Source organism: Desmodus rotundus, chromosome 4 (genome assembly GCF_022682495.2).
Source record: "Desmodus rotundus isolate HL8 chromosome 4, HLdesRot8A.1, whole genome shotgun sequence".
Lineage (NCBI taxonomy): Eukaryota > Metazoa > Chordata > Mammalia > Chiroptera > Phyllostomidae > Desmodus > Desmodus rotundus.
In genome coordinates, this window is record NC_071390.1 from 36,236,388 (window position 1) to 36,248,778 (window position 12,391).

General features: G+C 39.3%; 1 long non-coding RNA gene across 2 annotated transcripts in view; it reads right to left on the reverse strand.

Annotated features, from left to right (window-relative positions):
- Positions 1-12,391, reverse strand: part of LOC139440845 (uncharacterized) — a 191,488-nt gene that overhangs the window by 51,149 nt on the left and 127,948 nt on the right. Inside the window, exon 4 of one of the 2 annotated variants that reach the window (XR_011651109.1) lies at positions 10,030-10,715. The exons of the other annotated variant lie outside the window; for it this stretch is intronic. This is a non-coding gene — a long non-coding RNA (uncharacterized lncRNA). Of the gene's footprint in view, positions 1-10,029; positions 10,716-12,391 lie in introns of those variants that run through there. 2 annotated transcript variants of the gene reach the window in all.

Here is a 12,391-nt window from a genome sequence, read left to right on the forward strand (position 1 = left end):
CTCGTTTCACACTTTCCAATGTATTTAGCACAGCTCTAGGTCCATGGAGGTCGGTGCTCAATAAACATATATTAGTGTATTTATTTGGGGTGCTTCTCACAATTTGGTATAATAATACTGCAGCTGTAAAACCAGTGGACTAGGGGACTTAGGTCAAGACCCATTTTTGCCACTAATTAGCCATGTGACCTTGGATAAGTCTTTAGGTATTAGCATACTCTTCCTTAAATTAAGGATCTTCCCCCAAGTTCTTTCCAACTTGAATGTTTTATACCTTTTACATTAGGTTAAGGACCCAGAACAGTGTTCTTCATGAGGGACAAGGGGAGCACAGAAATAAGAAAGACCTAAATATGAAATTTCACAGTATTGTGAGCAGTAACACTTTGTGAGTCAGAGAAATAATAACATCATTAAAAATAATGTGAGTGCCTATTATGTTTTAGGCATTGTGCTAAGTACTTTACATACATTATTTCACTTCATCCTTACAATAGCCCTTGAAATAATTGTTAATATTCTCAATTATAGCTAAGGAAACTGAAGTTTAGATACTCAAAATTTTTCCATTCTTAAGTACGCTAGCATATCAATGACTATTTGCCTTATATACTAGCCTGAGAAACTGGTCTGCCCTTCTTAATAACAAAGAGAACTGGAATTCAGTATTGGAATTACATTCATAGCCTTGGTTTGTTTATGGTTCTTAACTTTTATTGAATTGTAAGTCCCTTTGGAAATTTGGTGAATGCGCGGATGGCAGCAGAAGTCACAGACCCTTTGAGGTACGTTTGGGGTTTAGAACATCCCTCAGATAAAGAATCAAATTCTGTTCACAGACTTAAATGATAGCCCAAGAGCATCAAAGAACATCTCAAGTAACTGTCTGGACAGTGCAATGTGATAAAAACCCTTGCCATGATTATTCTTCCAAAATATCATGCAATATTTTCTCATTTCTGAAGTCTTCACCCATTCATGCATGTACTTCACTGAGGCTAGCGTTCTTGCCTTGAAGCAATATAATGTGACTCATTTGCCCTAGATTTCTGTACTGCCTTGATCTACTTCCCCCTGGACTTCCATTCTGGATCTTCATCATATCTGCCTTGGATTTGGTGGGTAGAGATGATCACTGAATACTTAAAGGGTATTCGTGATAGGCTTGACAATAGCACTTCAGCTTGCTCATTATATCACCTGCAATCTGTCCAGGCTATTTATTTGTTTATTTATTTCTTTATTTTCCTCACCCGAGGACATTTTTTTTCATTGCTTTTTAGAGAGAGAGAGGACAGAGGAAGGGAGAGAGAGAAACACCGGTGTGAGAGAGAAGCATCAATTGGCTGGTTGCCTCTTGTGGGTGCCTGGACCAGAGACCATAAGTGTCCAGACTGGGAATCACAGGCTCCTAAACCTGGGACTGAATCTGCAACCAAGGTATGTGCCCTGACCTGGAATGGATCCCGCAACCCTTAGGTTACAGGACGATGTTCCAACCAACAGAGCCACCCAGGCCAGGGCTGACATCCTGCCATTTAAAGATCCTTCAAATGAAAGCTGCCAAGAGCCATTTGATGCAGGACCTTGTTTACATTATGAAGGGGTTTGAATAGAAAACCGAGGGAAGCTATAGGGTAGTTTGAAGCAGGGTAAATGTGACATGATCAGATTTGATTTTTCAAAATGACAAAATGACTACAGGAGAAAAAGGATTGGAGAAGGTAATAACTGGCATCATAAAATGAAGTAGGAGGCTTAGGTTATCCCCAGTTTTCCTTTGGGCTCCTTGACTCTCCTTCAAGGAGAGAACATGCCAATCTTTCTCATTAGTCCATATCACTTAGCCTAGAGTCTGGTACATGGAGATTACATGGAGATTAGTCAGTGAAGAATGTTGAATAACTCAGTAAAGAATACAAAATTAAAAGCTCATTGAAGGCAAGAAGAGTTCTTTGTCACTGATCAATTTGTGAATGCTCCTGTTTACAGAGTGCTCTTGGTACAGAAAGCACAAAGAGGCACAGCATCTTTTTCAACAAATTATAAGCTACTGAAAGATAGCAGCTGTAACTATTTTTCTTTGCATCTTTGCTTGCCCTTCCTCCTGGGACCTAGAGCAGTTATTTGTAAAGAATAAGCCATTAGCAAATGTTTACTGAATTAAAAAATTTCTATTTGCAGATGAATTGAGGTTTTTAAAACAAAATGCTAGAACAGCACATATGAACACCTGAAAGAAGTAGAAAAAAAATGACCGAAATTGTAGAAGACTTTAGAAGTCATCTGATTCAACTCCCTGTACCATGTGCAGCAGCACGGCTGCTGTAGGCATTGCTTTCTATTTTGGTCCCATGCTTGACCCCTGCCTGACTTCTCTGAGCTCTGTCCTAATTTCTTTCCAGTCCTGGGTAGTCCACATTTGCATGACTCTACTAAATCCGTTTTACAATGTGAAAATAGAATGATTCCTGGTGTGATCAGTGAGTATAATTCATTCTGGCTCAGATTAACTTCTTTAGCATTGCTTAAGGGAGGGCCTTCGGGGCCAGAAAGTGTTGGGAGTTCTAGAAATAAGAACGCACAACTACTAAGATGTGTGGGGCATCGTAGTGGGGTTTTGCAGTATGGAACTTGCCCCTTTCAGGCACCTTAATAAACAAAGCAAAAGTAGGCAGGGTGGAGGTTGCGATGATATAAATTCACTATTTAATAACTATCACTAATGCAGCATTCTTGGGGCTCTCCACTGGAATTTTATACATCTTATCTATTTAAAAATGACTTCATAGATCTTATTTCTCTTTGTTATTAATTATTTTTCCATTTAAGTTCTTCAAAATAGCCCTCACGAGCACCTACTCTGTGATAAGCACTGCGTTTTGGGCCATGCAAAGAGGTAGAGGATTGGCCCCAGTAATAGTTAGCACGTTGAAGTTGGCCGTAACTAACTTATTGCAAGGCTATCAGGTAGTTCAAAGAAAGGCTAGAATAGCAGGTTTGGATCAGAACAGGATCTGGTTGATCTAGGGGGCCAGGTTTGAAGAAGGCAGACAACTTCTCCAGATCACTGCTGCTGGAATAAATCAACCATTTTCCCTGCGTTTGTGATACTCTGTTGAAGTTTCAAAGCCCTGGGAGAGAAATTCCAACTACCTCTTGAGTAACTTACTTATCCTTAGAGAAACAAAGGGCAGAGAGATTCGATGAACTGTCCCATCAAGACTGCACACAACGAAGAGAAATAATTTCCCAAATGAAAAACAAGCTACTGTCACCAAAGTAGCAGAATGGATACTGAACAGCCAAAAATACAACATGTGACCACTCCAGTGTTTTCCTGGGAGATTTTACTATCAGACTTGGAAGATGTCACATTATGAAGAGTTGAATAAAGGGATAAAGGTTGAATAGCCAAACAAAACAAAGTACAAATACCTCAAAGAAATAATCTGATTAAGTCTCATATGAAAGGTACTGAGGATAAAAGCTATGAGTTTAGGTAAAAGAAATAAATAGTTAGACAGGAAAATCAGACAGCTCTCATAGAGAAGAAGCAATTTGAGCTGGGCATGAAAGGTAGATAAAATTTGATTAGTGGGGTATTATTCATCATCCATTCACTTCTGGATAGATTAAAATTAAAAGGTCCAATGTATGTCTGGATTAGAATAATTCATGTAATTAAGTGCAAAAACAAATTATTGAACAGCAAAAGATAAGGCATATACTTAGGATACATTAGTACTTAATAAATGTTAACTATTATTATCATCATCAATATTATAAATCTATCACTATTCTTCCCTTATACATCACATTAATTTCTATAAATGTGTCTCCAAAAGGCTGGGCATATATATCTGTACCTTATATGTTAGAGAGTCAGGAATGAACATCTACCAAAAACTGAGTACCTGAACTGATTGAAAACTCATCTCTTTCTTGGACTCATATTTAAAAAGTCATCCAGGGCAGCCACAACTAGACCTTTCCCTATATTAGCCAGGCTATTTTTAGATGCACCCAGGTGGATATAGAAATACAATCTCTCCCATGCTGTTGTAGTGTTGGTGGTCTCCGTGACAAGACATTCTTATTGGTGTCAAATCAAGTTGTTTTGCTATAACATTTATGTGTGCTAACTCTAGTAGAAATGGAAAAACAATCTAGCAGCGTCCTCCTCATAATCATTTTTATACTTGAATGTTATTGTCACTTTTTGGCTTCTTCTATTCCAGGGTAAAAACACCCTAGCTCCTTCATTTTTCTTTATAGCTTCCCAGCTTTTAAAAATGCCTTTGTTGTTGCTTTCTTTCAGTATCATTTCTGGTTTCTCTATATCTCCTTTTATACTTTCAATAGAGCAAAATTACATATGCTACCTGATCATAGGGAGCTTCCGTGAATAGGGCCAAGACCTCTCAAGGAATAATGAACAATTATGACGTGCTTATAATGTGCCAGGCGTTGTGCTGAGCAATTTACATGCATTCTTTAATGTCAAAATGCTCCTATGAATTAGACTCCCTATTTCAAACTTATGCAAAGTTTCAGAGCTAGTACGTGGGATAGAGAGGACAATAACCAGGTCTGTTCAATACCAAAGCCTGTGTTCCTAACACTTATGCTATATTACAGCCCACTGAGTTTGGGGCCATGATAACAAACATGCTTGGATGATTGAGGCTCCAAAGTGCTCTACCTTAGAGCAGCGCTTCTCCAATTTTCCCACCCTAATTTGCAGAAGACAGGGGGAGATCGTACCACAGTCTATCAGAAATGGGAGAGATTCTTTGGGAACTCATCTTTATCTTAAAAATTCATGTATGTTTTACATTTCATTTAATAATATATTAATTTTATTTATACACAAAAAGTCAGAATTATAAACATCAAAGTAAAACTGAATGCACAAAAAATGTATCATATTTATTCTATTATTTTGAGTTCTCCAAGACTATGGGAAGCCCACATTGAGAATTAGAGCTATAGCAATGGCTACAATAACTTTAGCATGGGAATATTCTCCCTAGAACCTCCTTCCCCAAATTGTCTTAGTAAAACACTATGAAAGACTTCTGAGAATTACATCCTCTAAAATAGTTTGCAAAATGTCTGCTAATATAACTCAATGTCTGTGGTTTCGGTTATTTAGAAAAATCTAGGAAGAATTTTTGGGACATCTACCTGAAATGGTGACTTTTATTTTAAAATCATTGATCTGTTGCCTTTCATTCTGGTAGTAATTAAATACAATAGAGAAAGCTGCTGTTTGCTAAGCTCATTCTGAGTTTGTAATTATAGACTATGTCGATTGTATTTAAGAGAAGGCTTTTGCTTCTATTCTCTTATAAAAGTGAAGGTGGGGAGGGTGACAGTGCATCAAGCTTATCCCAAAGTGTAATCAAATAGTTATGATGTGAAGTTCAAAGAGAAAGTGTTTTCTGCTTCATCATCCTAACTTTCATGGTAATATTAGGGATATCCATAGCCCTACATGAGTATCGGTCGTTGGAGAAGGGAGAAAAGTCTGCACTGAACTCCTAAAGTTTGGTCCAAAGTAAGGGTGATCCTACAATTTATCATTCAAACTAGGACTCTCTGGAGAAAGAAAGGGGGTGCTAGTAATAATTAAGCCCCTGCAAAGTCAAAAACTGGGACAGGCTTGGGCAAACTGGGACACACGGTCACCCTACCCATAACCAATTCTTCTCACATGGAGTCAGAGGCCAAAGACGGTTGATTACACTAAAAATCTAATGCTATCCTCTCTAGCCTCAGGTTGCTTTTTTGGTGACATTCATGACTAATGTTTAGATGTGGGTGAGAGCTGGGAGCTCTCAAATGAAAAAAAGCACCCCCCATCTCCACTTGTACCATTCCTGTACCAATGTGAGGCACTTCTTCCTGTACCTTAGGTATTCACGTGTATGTCTATTTACCAATAATTACATCTAAACTAGCAACCTTATTGTTTATTCACATCTAACTTATGCTCCATTTTGATCATGAGATTCTTTTCACAGTAATAAAATAGTCGGTTTCTTCACAAACAGGGGTGTCCAATCTGCAGCCCACAGGCTGCATGTAGCCCAGGATGGCTATGAATGTGGCCCAGCACAAAATCGTAAATTTACTTAAAACCTTTTTTTTTCTGATCATCAGTTTTCATTACTGTTTGTGTACTTAATGTGTGGCCCAAGACAACTCTTCTTCTTCCAGGGTGGCCCAGAGATGCCAAAAGGTTGGACACCCCTGAATCTGAGTATGTGTTTGTTCCTAATTGTGTTCTGTGTAATTATTGAATTTTCATTTCAGTTTTGAAGGCTTTTTTTCATAAGTAATTTATAGTAAATTTGATTCCTGTCTTTAAAAGTGTTGGCAGCCCTTGCCAACTTAATCTAGCTGCCACCTTAATTAATGGCTGTTGATGTCAATCACAAGACTGCTTAGTGTGACACATAAAAAAGGTTTCTAAGGTCATTCTGTCATAACAGATGAACTCTCAAACCTCAGCAGCTTAACAAAATAAAAGGTATTTTTCTACTCATTTCAAAACTAAAATGGGCATTCCTAACCAGCAGGATGACTCTCCTCTGAGAAGTGGCTGGGAGACCTAACTTCATTCTACCTTCTTTCTCTTAGCCTAGGCCCGAAGTTGGTACCCATCCTGTTCACCCATCTTCTGTTGGCCAGAATTAGTCATAAGTCCATATCTCACTGGAAGGAGCTTGGGAAATTCAGTCTATCTGCATTCCCATAAGGAAGAATAATAGGTTTGGTGAATACCAAGGCAGTCTATGCCATAGAGTTAATTCTTCCATAGAGTCTTGCTTGGCACATTAAGCAAGAATTGTGCTTAGTACAATTAGTTGAGAACCTAGTCTTTACTATATCCCCTTAGTGTACAAGTAGTGCAGGCCCTAAAGTTTTTATCAAAGCCCTTGCAGAGGCAACACAGCGAAGATGGGTCTGACCTTGAGTAATTCACTTACCCTCTATGAGCCCCAATTTCGTCTTTTGTTAAGTTTAAATAAAGGTGCCTAGCACTATTCCAGGCACAGAGAAAGCTCTGGTAGCTAAGAGGATTTCTTACGGCTTCCTAATGGAATGTGTGCGCTGATATTTGATTCATTGTAGTTTTTTTTCCCATTTTTTATTGTTGTAGTTTTGTTTTGTTTTTATAGTGTCTTTCCTACTAAGGAAGCTAAATCAACTGCTATTTAATGGACATTTCTATTTTAAGGCAGAATATTACCTTTCCCAATTCCCAGGGCTTCCTTCCATCCTCCAAGAGTTATTAAGCATTGGTAGCCCAAGTGCCTTCTTGATGACTGATTTTCTATTATATTAATAATCCATAATTTATTTCTCCATTCTACTACTGATAGACTTTTTCATTATTTAAAATTTGGTGATATTATGAATAGTGAAGCCATAATATAGTCGTACGTGGGGTTTTTTTGTGAACATGTGTACACATTCAGTCAGGTATATAGCCAGAAGTGGGATTGCTGGTTCAAGGTTATGCATAAATTTGATCTTAGTAGATATTTACAACATTTTTCAAAAGGGTTGTGCCATTTTATAACACTATCAGCAGCATATCAGAGTTCCAATTTTCCTTCCTCACCAACACTTGGTCTTTTCTATTTTAGACATTCTGGTGAGTGTATGAATTTGACTTACATTTTCTTGGGAACTAATTCCTAGTCATTTTGGGCTGCGCTGTTTCATAGTTACTGCCAGTAACCACTCAGACATAAGGTAGAAGTCTGAATATCAGTGTTGCCCCTCCCCTTCCTTTACCATCATGTGCAAATTTTACCACTTAGATATTTCTCAAATACCTCAGCTCACTGCCATCAATGAGTGCAGTGAGATCCATGGTTATATCTCAATTTGTCTATTTCCATGGCTGCCTATGCATTATTACCTTTTCTTAGTCTGCAAATGAATTACTCACAATGCCATCAGAGTGACCCACTCCAAATCTGCTATGTTTCTGCCATGTTTAACCACTTCTATGGCCTCCCACATCCTTTAAGACAAAGTCTAAGTCTCTTAAAATAGCATAGAAGATCCACCAGCATCTGGCTCCCGCCCTCCCATTTGACCTCATAGCTCTTTTATTTTCACTAGCTCCACACTCCAGCAATACCTAACTATCTGCTCAGTGTCTCTTTCCCACCAGAAATGCTAATCTTTAACCTCTTCACACCGAAACCTGAAAAAAATTAAAAATTAAATATGGATCCAGCAATTAAATTAAATTAAATATGATCCAGAAATTTCACTTCTGGGTATATATCCAAAGAAAATGAAAACAGGATATGGAAGAGATATCCGCACTGCCATGTCCATTGTAGCATTACTCATAATAGCCAAGACATAGGAAGTACATAAGTGTCCATCAATGAATAAGTGGATAAAGGTGTGATATAAAGGGAATATTATTCCGCCATGAGAAAGAAGAAAATCCTGCCACTTGCAACAACGTGGATGGACCCTTGTGGGCATTATGCTAAGTGAGATAAGCCAGACAGAGAAAGACAAATACTGCATGGTGCATATATGTGGAATCTTTAAAAACTTCAAACTTTTAGGATATTTATATATTTTTTTCTTTTTTAAAGATTATTTTATTTTATTTTAATTTTTTTGATATACTTATTGATTATTCTATTACAGTTGTCCCTTTTCTGCCCCTTCACTCAACTCCATCTTGCCCACCCCCTCCCTCCCACATTCCCCCCCTATAGTTCATGTCCATGGGTCATACTTATAAGTTCTTTGGCTTCTACATTTCCTACACTATTCTTACCCTCCTCCTGTCTATTTTCCACCTATCATCTATGCTACTTATTCTCTGTACCTTTCCCGCCTCTCTCCCCCTCCCAATACCCTATTGATAACCCTCCATGTGATCTCCATTTCTGTGGTTCTCTTTCTGTTCTAGTTGTTTGCTTAGTTTTCTTTTGTTTTGGTTTTAGGTGTGGTTGTTTACAACTGTGAGTTTGCTGTCATTTTTACTGTTCATATTTTTTATATTCTTTTTCTTAGGTAACTCCCTTTAACATTTCATATAATAAGGGCTTGGTGATGATGAACTCCTTTAACTTGACCTTATCTGAGAAGCACTTTATCTTCCCTTCCATTCTAAATGATAGTTTTGCTGGATACAGTAATCTTGGATGTAGGCCCTTGCCTTTCAGGACTTGGAATACTTCTTGCCAGCCCCTTCTTGCCTGTAAGGTCTCTTTGGAGAAATCAGCTGACAGTCTTATGGGAACCCCTTTGTAGGTAACTGTGTCCTTTTCTCTTGCTGCTTCTAAGATTCTCTCCTTCTCTTTCATCTTGGCTAATGTAATTATGATGTGCCTTGGTGTGTGCCTCCTTGGGTCCAGCTTCTCTGGGACTCTCTGAGCTTCCTGGACGTCCTGGAAGTCTATTTCCTTTGCCAGACTGGGGAAGTTCTTCTTCATTATTTGTTCAAATAAGTTTTCAATTTTTTGTTCTTCCTCTTCTCCTTCTGGCACCCCTATAATTCGGATGTTGGAACGTTTCAAGATGTCCTGGAGGTTCCTAAACCTCTCCTCATTTTTTTGGATTCTTGTTTCTTCATTCTTTTCTGGTTGGATGTTTCTTTCTTCCTTCTGGTCCACACCATTGATTTGAGTCCCAGTTTCCTTCGCATCACTATTGGTTCCCTGTACATTTTCCTTTGTTTCTCTTAGCATAGGCTTCATTTTTTCATCTGGTTTTCGAACAGAGTCAACCAATTCTGTGAGCATGTTGATAACCAGTGTTTTGAACTGTGCATCCGATAGGTTGGCTATCTCTTCCTCGCTTAGTTGTATTGTTTCTGGAGCTTTGAAGTGTTCTGTCATTTGGGCCATTTTTTTTTTTTTTTAGTCTTGGTGTGTCTGTTACTTTAAGGGGCGGAGACTTAGGTGTTCCCCGGGGTGGGGTAACTGGTCCTTGCACTGTGATGCTGTATGTGGGGGAGGGGCCGAGAGGGGGGCCCGCTCCACTCTCCACCGGGTTTCAGCCACTCCCTCCGCTTCCCACAATCAAACTGGGCCCCTCTGGTGCTGGTTCCCGAGTGGGTGGGCTTGTGCACACCCCAGGCCCCTGTGGGTCTCTCCAACAACCTTTCCTGTGAGACTGGGAGTCTCTCCTGCTGCCGCCCCAACCCCCACGGGCGTTTGCAATCAGAGGTTTGAGGCTTTATTTCCCGGAGCTGGAGCCCTGGGTTACGCGGTCTGCTTCACTCCCCTCCGTTCATTCCGGTTTATCTGTGCACGAGGGTGGGGCCACGGTGTGCCACCCGTGCTCTGCCTGCCCCTTTCTCTGCCACTCTGAGTCAGGCCCTCTCGGTTTATCTGCGAGAATGTGGGGCCGCAGTGTCTGCTAGTGGTCAGACTGCCTGCCCCATTCGTCCTACACTGCGCCAGTCTCAGTCCTGCCACAGCCACACGAGTCCTCTCCACCCCGGTGCCTGTCTCCGCCCCTCCTACCTGTCTGGATGAATGTTTATTTTTTATTTACTTGGTGTCGGACTTGCCGTTCGATTTTCCGTCAGTTCTGGTTGTGCGAGGAGGCGCAGTGTGTCCACCTAAGCCACCATCTTGGTTCTCCCTCTGATTTTTATATTTTAATGAAGGATGAAAAACCAGTCTCTAATTGTGGAATTTCTAGCATTAGTGTTCCTGTGAAAGAAATAAAAAATTACACCATGAAGATAGTTTACAGCATATGCATAAAAACAGTTCTTTGAAATAACAACCCTTAAGTATATTTAGGAAAGAATAAATCTGTATCTTATGTAAATCCTTACACTAAATTAAATTCCAGGTGTATCAAAAGTTTAAACATAAAAAAAGAAAGCAGTACAGTGTTAGAAGAAAATTGTTTTTAAAATAATTATATGACAGGGAAAGGTTTTCTAAATATCATAAAAAAGAAATTATGAAAGAAAAGATGAATAAATTTGATCTCATGGGGAAAAAAGCAAAACATGAATGTAAAAATAACTAGTATAAATAGGGTTGAAGGACAATGGTACAATAGGGTGTGGGGCACTAGGTTTTCTACCCGTAGCATTGGCTGAGCTAATTGGTACAGTGTTTGTGGAAAACAGTATGGCAATTTGTGCCAAAAGGTAAAACGTTCATTTAACGAGCAATCTTGTTTTGGAGCCATTAACATGGAGATATATATTGATGGAATGCTTATGCCTTGTTATTGAATGGAGAAATAAGTAGATTATAAGCTGATTTTAAAGCAATTTCATTTGTATAAAATTATATATGATCTAAATATTTAAAAAAATTGTCTACATATATGTGTGTGTTTAGGCAGAGACATGAAGATCCTAAAGGACCATTAGATCCTAAGATCTTAAAGGACTATTAGATTCTAAAGTACGATTCAAGTGTTCTCTTAAAGTTCAGTGCCTGTCACATAGTAGGTATTCAATAAATGTTTAAGGAAGGTAAGGGTACAGGAAAAAGGGAAGGAGGGAGAGATGGAGAGATTATTTGCCAAATTGTTGATAGGGTTTATGGGCGTCTGTGCTGTTTATATTTTGAACATTGTAGTTTTCTGTATCTCCATGGCTTTTTTCCTTCAAGGAGCATATGGAATTAGAAAAACATTAACAAAACTATTTTAATAAATAAAGTCTTTGGATATTGGTCAGATTTGAGTATCTGTGAGAGATCCCAAAGTAGTACAAGGCTAAGGAGAAAGGGCTTTCATATGGCCAACCAGCAAGAATGGGTTTTCATTTCAATTGCAGTTTTAGTGCTGCTTGTCACCAAAAAGGTAACCATTTCATCCTCAGATAAAAACGGGAGACTTTGACCCTAAAATAAACACAGCAAGTAGTCCTGACAGTCCCTAAGCCTGCTTTCTTTCCTGTGTCAGTGGAAGTCCCTTGAGCAACCCAGCCTCATCTCAGTCTCCCCCCACCCCCCACCCCAGGCTCTTTGTCAGTAGTATTAGCGGTAGGCATGGGATTTGCATTGCTGATCTAAATTAAAAGTCTTCTCTGCCCTCTATCCCTTCTCCATTCCCTTGTTACCTAGTGTCCTTTGCAGTTTTTCTGTCAAGTCACTGATTTCCATCTTTTAGGTGCCCTAGGCACATGATCCGGTTCTAGTTTCTGCAACAGACAAAAAGAAAAATATCTGCCTGCCAGGAGAGGAAACAGGATGCTGAACTGGTGCCTCGTTTGCCCCACATAAAGTGCTTCTGTCTGGATCTTCTCCCAGAATTCTTGGGAGAAGAGGCTGCCATCAGGGGGTATGCTTTTTCAGATGGGGTTTGGCAAGTCAGAAATAGTCTCACTTCCCTCTGTGCCATGGGAACACTCAGCCTAGAT